Source organism: Poecilia mexicana, unplaced genomic scaffold, assembly GCF_051168715.1.
Source record: "Poecilia mexicana isolate PSO_F unplaced genomic scaffold, ASM5116871v1 scaffold_18, whole genome shotgun sequence".
NCBI classification, from domain to species: domain Eukaryota; kingdom Metazoa; phylum Chordata; class Actinopteri; order Cyprinodontiformes; family Poeciliidae; genus Poecilia; species Poecilia mexicana.
This window is the reverse complement of record NW_028263387.1, coordinates 19435683-19442708: the sequence shown is the minus strand read 5'-3', so window position 1 is coordinate 19442708 and position 7026 is coordinate 19435683. Positions and strand designations below refer to the sequence as shown.

At 35.8% G+C, this 7026-nt stretch overlaps 1 long non-coding RNA gene across 1 annotated transcript; it reads right to left on the bottom strand.

Annotated features, from left to right (window-relative positions):
• Positions 1-612: 612 nt before the first annotated feature.
• LOC148154137 (uncharacterized) lies at positions 613-1280 on the bottom strand. The gene is made up of 2 exons (XR_015766002.1): positions 1158-1280; positions 613-1043 (listed from the first exon to the last, which is right to left on the bottom strand). It is a non-coding gene; the product is annotated as an uncharacterized LOC148154137 (long non-coding RNA).
• Between the last annotated feature and the right edge of the window lie 5746 nt (positions 1281-7026).

The following is a 7026-nucleotide window of genomic DNA, read 5'->3' as shown; positions in this document are numbered from 1 at the left end:
ACATAAGTTTGACATCCATCCAAACCAAGCACAGTAGAAAACTGTTTGCCTCTGCCTATTAACAACACCTGAACAGAATCATGGTTGACCTTAAATAACCCATCCCCCCTCAGACACTCAGAACTCAAAATTAAATACGGCCACTGGTGGCGATAAACACCAGAAAGGATAAATGGCTGTTTCTGCCATGCAGGGGCGACAGTGGATCAGAGGGCAGTAGTTCATGTAATTATCACTTCTTTACTTGATCTTTAACCACAACAGCATAATATGAAATCAAACTAGATATGAAATCTATGTAAAAACCTGCAGTTACAGACGGATGACATCACTGAATGTTTTTGGAGTTTCTGTGGCTGCATTTTAACACGGTCCAGTTCTTATGTCTGATGTAACTGTTCTTCTGTTGCTCTTTATTCGCAGAGTCATGTGGGTGAAACCAAATATTTCAGCTGTCTTAAAAAATCTGGCATGCAGAGGAAATGACTGCCTCCTCTGCATGCCGTCAATGGTTTAGAAAGGAAAACTGATAAGATTGTTGTAATTACTATAAGAAGTTGAAAAAAGTTAATTAAATAACTGAATTTAATGTTTGTTTAAAAGTAAAGACACTTTAATTTCACTTCTTTTTATTATGATTACAGTTTCTTGTTTCATGAACTACATGTTGTTTTTGGTTTTAACATTGCCTTCAAAGACACAAATTACTGCCACCATTAAGCTCAATAGCAATCCAACACAATATATGTATATGAAAATCCTTACAGCAATCCTGATTAACTGAACAAAAAGTCAGACACCTGAACCACTAGTTAGACAGAAATAGATTCACCAATGATATATTATTTAAACAATCACTCAGAAAAAGTTGTCCAAGTTAAATAAATGTTGCTGAAAACAATATATACAATTTAAGGCAGAAGTAAATATTCCTTATTGCAACTGGGCTGATCCAAGACGTCATCCTTGACTTTCTTCATCTCTTATGGTTTGATGATCCGAACTTTCATGGAAAACTGTGATAAACCATTTCCTTTGAGGTACTGAAAATCAAAACAAACCATCTTACCACCAAATAATGTTAAGGTTATTTAAATTTAAGTTAAATGATAAGTAAAACCTACAAAAATATAAACTTTTTCACAGGTTAGCCTCACCTCTGCTAAAACCTCTTGCATCTCTGATTCTGACAGTTTTCTTTGAGAAGTTAATTGTACTTTCATTCTAGAGACATAACCTGTTGACCCAGAAACAAATTAGAAAAAGGTTACCATTAAATTATGTTGACAAAATGTCATCATTTACATAAACATCTGTAGCATTTTCAACTACAGTTCAGCAACAAACATAACAATGGTTATAAATGGAAAAAAGCATTACCACTTAGTTACCAGTAAAATACATCTATGGGATTTACAAAATACGTTCATCACATTTTTTGCACAAAATCCTTCTTAGGTAATGAGGTTTCAGTCTAATCAGTTCTTCCTGTTTTGAGCTCCTTTCAGGATGAGCTGTTTTAGGGCCTCTTGTCTCTCTAAATCCAAATAAGCTGCTGCTGGCCACGCCCCCAACTCAACTTTTACACTCGCATATGAAAATGGCTGCAAACAGATGCTAAATTATACAACCGTACGTCTTTGAAAAGCAGAAGTACAATCTCCTGCACAACCAACAGGAACGCAGCAAGTCTTTTTTTGAATGGGAAGTCAATAGCTACGTTTTCTCCAGCAGCCATTGTAAATATCATACAGTGGTAAAACCAGCTGACCAAACATGCTGGAGCTCAGGCTGGGTTGCTAGGCGATGGGAGAGGCTTCACTGGGGTTGCTATGTACAGTTTGGTAAATGTAGGGCAGTGCCTGCTGATTTCTAATGTTCCTTTCCAAATGTTTTAGAAACTGTTAATTTTTCAAATACCACAAAATATTAACTTATTGCCAAAAACAAGCTGGGTGTTATTTTTTTGTAGTTTATTTTTAAAGTGTGTGGGATGTTTTTAGAAGCAGTTAAAACCCAAATGGAAGTACAAAAATGTGCAAAATATTAATTTTACATAAAACTGCCCTCTCTATTTGTAACCTCACTAATCAGAGAAGTATCTAAACTCAGGTAAGACAATATGTTGATATCACAGCTATTGACTGTGGACAACAAATCTGTTTTTTTATGGAAGAGTGGAAAGACTGTTGGCTTGTCAAGATAATTCCATGTAAAATCACTTTGATAGTTGACCACAAGAGGGCGCTCACGGGCAAAATGGTATGCGAGAAATCGACACTTTGCAGGACAAAATCTCTAAGCTTGCAACCAGAACTACATCACAAGTTTTGATAAAATATGTTAGACTGTGCTTTACATAAATGTTTACAATTATTATTACCATTTACCCCAATATTACCACTGTATTACTGTGTTGTAGGAAAATCTTAAAGTGAACTATATGAACAAAAAATGGAATGTTGGTTGTAAAATTTGTTGTTCATTAAAATAATATTTATTTATTTTAGTCCTACAGAAGTCAGATTTTAGTGATACTTGCTTGTTTTCATAATATAAGACTTTATCAAAATGCAACAAAAAGTAAAAACAGATTTCATAAACAGGTTTACTTATGAAAGGGGAAAAATAACTAGCAGGTATCTTACAAATGGATTTACTTACGTAATTCTTTTGTTGAAAGTTGATCAGATTCCAGCGTGATAGTGGTTGTCAACATAAAAATGAGAATATATACGGATGAATCAACACCAATCATTTAATCTAAACTGTAAAAAAACATTTACAGTATAAAACAAGAAGATTTTTACTATGTTAAGTAAAATATAATTATTCTAATTACTTAAAACTGTTTGGAGTACAATCTACTTATTTGAGTTAAATAAAACTAAATAAATTTGTTGATGTACATTTTGTTAGAGAATTTAATTATAATCAACAGTTTTTAAGTGAAAAGTACTTCCTGTGAAAATCTGCCTCCTAGCAGTCTGAGGACATTTCTGTAATAAAAAGCTTGTCCATTGACCATTGAGGAGAAAATAAATATTCAACATACTATTTTTTAAATAATAATTTAAAAAACATCTAAATTGTTTATGTGAAAATTGATTCAACTTTTATGCTACATACAATCAAAAACAAACATCTTGGTACAATGAAAATAATTTGAAATCTAAACTTGCCAGAAGTATAATGATAATTTTGGTTTATAGTTTTAATATCTCACTGGCCTTTTGACTCTTAAATATTTGGTTATCAATACTCAGTTTGTATCCATTTATACATTATAAAGAAGTGAATTATCTCACCAAGGAAAGCTACAAGTTGTACTCCACTGCTTCTGACTTTCTCAAACACAGAGAAGAGAGTGAATGTGTATCTGGTTCCAGCAGTGAGGGATGAAACTGTGTGATTCACTGGTCCATCTTCATCTGGTGCTCTGATGTTTGTCTCTGATCCATTAAACTGGAGAACAAAGTTGATGTTGTTGTTGATTTTATTCCACTGCAGAGTGATGCTGCTCTTGTATTGTCCAGACTTTCTAAATCCTTCTGCATTTTGAGGAGCTGATAAAGAAAAAGGAGATACTCTGAAGTAGCACAGATTAGATTTTTGGATTTGGGTTTTCTTGCATATCTTTGAGTTGCCAGTATCTTAATTGTTGCTTACAGAAAGAAATGCCCAGGTCAATCAAAGGGAATTAATGATAGGTTTATTCTGCCATTTAAGTTTTAAACTGATCATTCATCTTTTCACTTCACAAAACTACATCATGTTGCTTTATGTTTCCAACCATCTATATAGCCCTTTTAGATATCTTCAAGTCTTTCCCAGGGTTTTCTCCCATTTGTACCTCATTCAAATGACTCAAACATACTGAAAAACATACTGAAAATTTACTCTTAACTTCTCATGGAACAAGTAGCATGTTCTGATTGTTCAGGGGATTGGTGAAAAAATAATGAGCTAATGATGATGCAGGAGTAATTAGTCATGATTCTGTTGGAAATGTAGTTTTCAGTTTGTTTTGATCTCAACAGCAACCTGCAAACATAGCTACATAAACAGTGTTTATAAAACTTTTTTTATTATGGTCTGTATGTTTTCAAAAATGACAAGCTAATTGAGCTTTCTCATCAAAATGATACCTAAGGAAGAAATTATCATGTGAAAAGTTACAAGGATGCAGTGAAATATCCTACCAGTGACAGCAGTAAGTTGTACTCCACTGCTTCTGACGCCCTCAAACACAGAGAAGAGAGTGAATGTGTATCTGGTTCCAGCAGTGAGAGATGAAACTGTGTGCATCACTGGTCCGTCTCCATCTGGTGCATTGAAGTTTGTTTCTGTGCCGTTAAACTGGAGAACAAAGCTGATGTTGTTGTTGATTTTATTCCACTGCAGAGTGATGCTGCTCTCATTTTGTGTTGATACACTAAAGGGTTGAGGTTCTAACACAGATTGTTACAATATGTATTGATTATATATATATATATATATATATATATATATATATATATATATATATATATATAAAAAAATTCCCTTCTCACCCTCCGCGGGTGGTCTCTTTCATCCTCTGAGCTCGGGTCCTCTACCAGAGGCCTGGGAGCTTGAGGGTTCTCCTCCAGTATCTTGGCTGTGCCTAGAACTGCACATTTCTGGACTGAGATGTCTGATGTTGTTCCTGGGATCTGTTTGAGCCACTGCTCCAGTTTGGGGGTGACTGCCCCGAGGGCCCCGATGACCACAGACACCACTGTGGTCTTCACCTTCCAGGCCTTCTCCAGTTCCTCTCTGAGGCCCTGGTATTTCTCCAGTTTCTCATGCTCCTTTTTCCTGATGTTGTAGTCACTTGGTATTGCTACATCCACCACAACGGCTTTCCTTATATATATATATATATATATATATATATATATATATATATATATATATATATATATATATATATATATATATATATATATATATATATATATATATATGAGACCAATATCCATCATGGAAAAGACGGTTAGAGGCTAAGATCAAGATAACAAGGAGGGAAGTGAGCCAACTGTCAGAGCTCCAAAGAGGTGCAATGAAAAGACCAGTACCTAAGAAGTACAGCCAGATGCCCATACCTGAAGCACTCGAAACTGCCAAACAAAGGCTCCAAGCCTTGGCCAGCCGCCTAAAGAGATACACAAGAGAGAATGAAGCCAGGAGGATTAACCGGCTCTTCTCCACCCAACCAGCTAAAGTGTACTCTCAATGGCAGGGTAATAACAACAGAGCAGACTGGCTCGGGTTTTGCCAGTCTTGGGCTCGACTGCAAAACCCGACACACCAACCTGTGCACCGCTTGGATTGATTACAAGAAAGCCTATGACTCAATGCCAGCAGTAAGGCTGTAAGTTACTGATCCATCTCCACAAGGAGCATCAATGAATTTATCTATTTAAACTGGAGAATAAACTCAGAGTTGTTGTTGACTTTATTCCTCTACACATAGATTCTGGTCTCATCTTGTGGCACTATAGTTTTACACTTTCCAAATTGATTTGTTTCTTTATGCCATTTTTATTCTTTGTGGCAAATAAGCACTGAATCTATATTCACCAAAATAATCATGGCATTGTCCTGCAAACAGCAATGACAGGAGCTGATACAGGTCTAAAATATTGTAATTACTGAACTACAACATGAACTGAGGTTGTGGTTGAAGTCGACATGGATGCTCTGAAAGGCAGTAAGGCAGCATTTCCAGTAAGAGACCAGTTCAAACCCATCACAATAACTTGTACAACTGGATCAGGCCCAGTACTAAACACCCTGCCAGATTAATGTGCTATAACTCTTTATTTGAATCACACGTCCTACTTTCCCAAGTTGTGAAAGATTGAGCAGGATTTTCTCCATTCAGCTCAGATTTTAGCTTTGTTAAGTAACTTTCTCCAAGAGTTTCATGATCAAACTGCTCTCAGGTCAATACTCGGGAATAACCAAAAAAATCCAAAAGACCTATGTAACCAGCAATTGCCAGTTTGAGAGAGAACACCAGGTTAGACAAAAGCTGATTAATCTTGTCAGTCAATCTTCCCTTGGAGAAATAAACGAGCTATAAGCGAGCTAACAATCAGATTTCAAACCGCGACAAAACTCTTTTTAGCGATAGTTCTGGTGGTTTAAAAGACTCTTAATTCATATCACTTTTTTCTCAGATTAAAATAAAACTGACATCAAAAAACTTATTTCGTTTCATTCAAAACAATTGATAGGAAGACTGAGATCAATAATTATATAGAAGATTTTTCAAGTCTTTCCGTTTTATTTTAAGTGTAATTATTTCAGTCCTTATCATGAGTAAATCTTTATCCTGAGAAAGTCGTGTGTAGGTAGCAACAGTTCCAGGACTAAAATGGAAGAAGACCCAGAGGAGATGAATGAAGGTCTTTGTGTTTCTAAAAAGCGTTCTCAGTCAGTCAGACAGGACAGACCTGACAAAGTTACCATATTTTTCTCATAAAACTCAGCTGTGCTCTTTTTGCTACAACTGGCATTTATCTGATATGCAAAATCAAAATGTCCAATGCAGAAATTAGAGCTCAGTAGTTGTCAAATGATTAAAGTAGAGACAGTAAGTTGATGCTTGCAGTTATTTAAGGTAAACTTAACAAGATGTCATTCTCAGCTTGGTCACAGCCACAGAAGATTACGGTTAATCTTTTGTTAAAGTAGGTGTGGCAATGATAAACTGAAACATCTCAAAAGTAGACACTGTAAACTCAACTTCATTGCTGTAGGTTACAGAGAAGAGACTGAATGTGTATTTGGTTCCAAGGGAGAGAGAAGAGACTGTGTAGTTCACTGGTCCATCTCCATCTGGTGCTCTGATGTTTGTGTCTGTGCCGTTAAACTGGAGAACAAAGCTGGTGTTGATTTTATTCCACTGCAGAGATGCTGCTCTCATCTGCTCTTGATGGTTTGAAACCTCTTGCATTGGGTAGAACTGAGGAAAAAAGACAACTAAGCTTGAGGAAT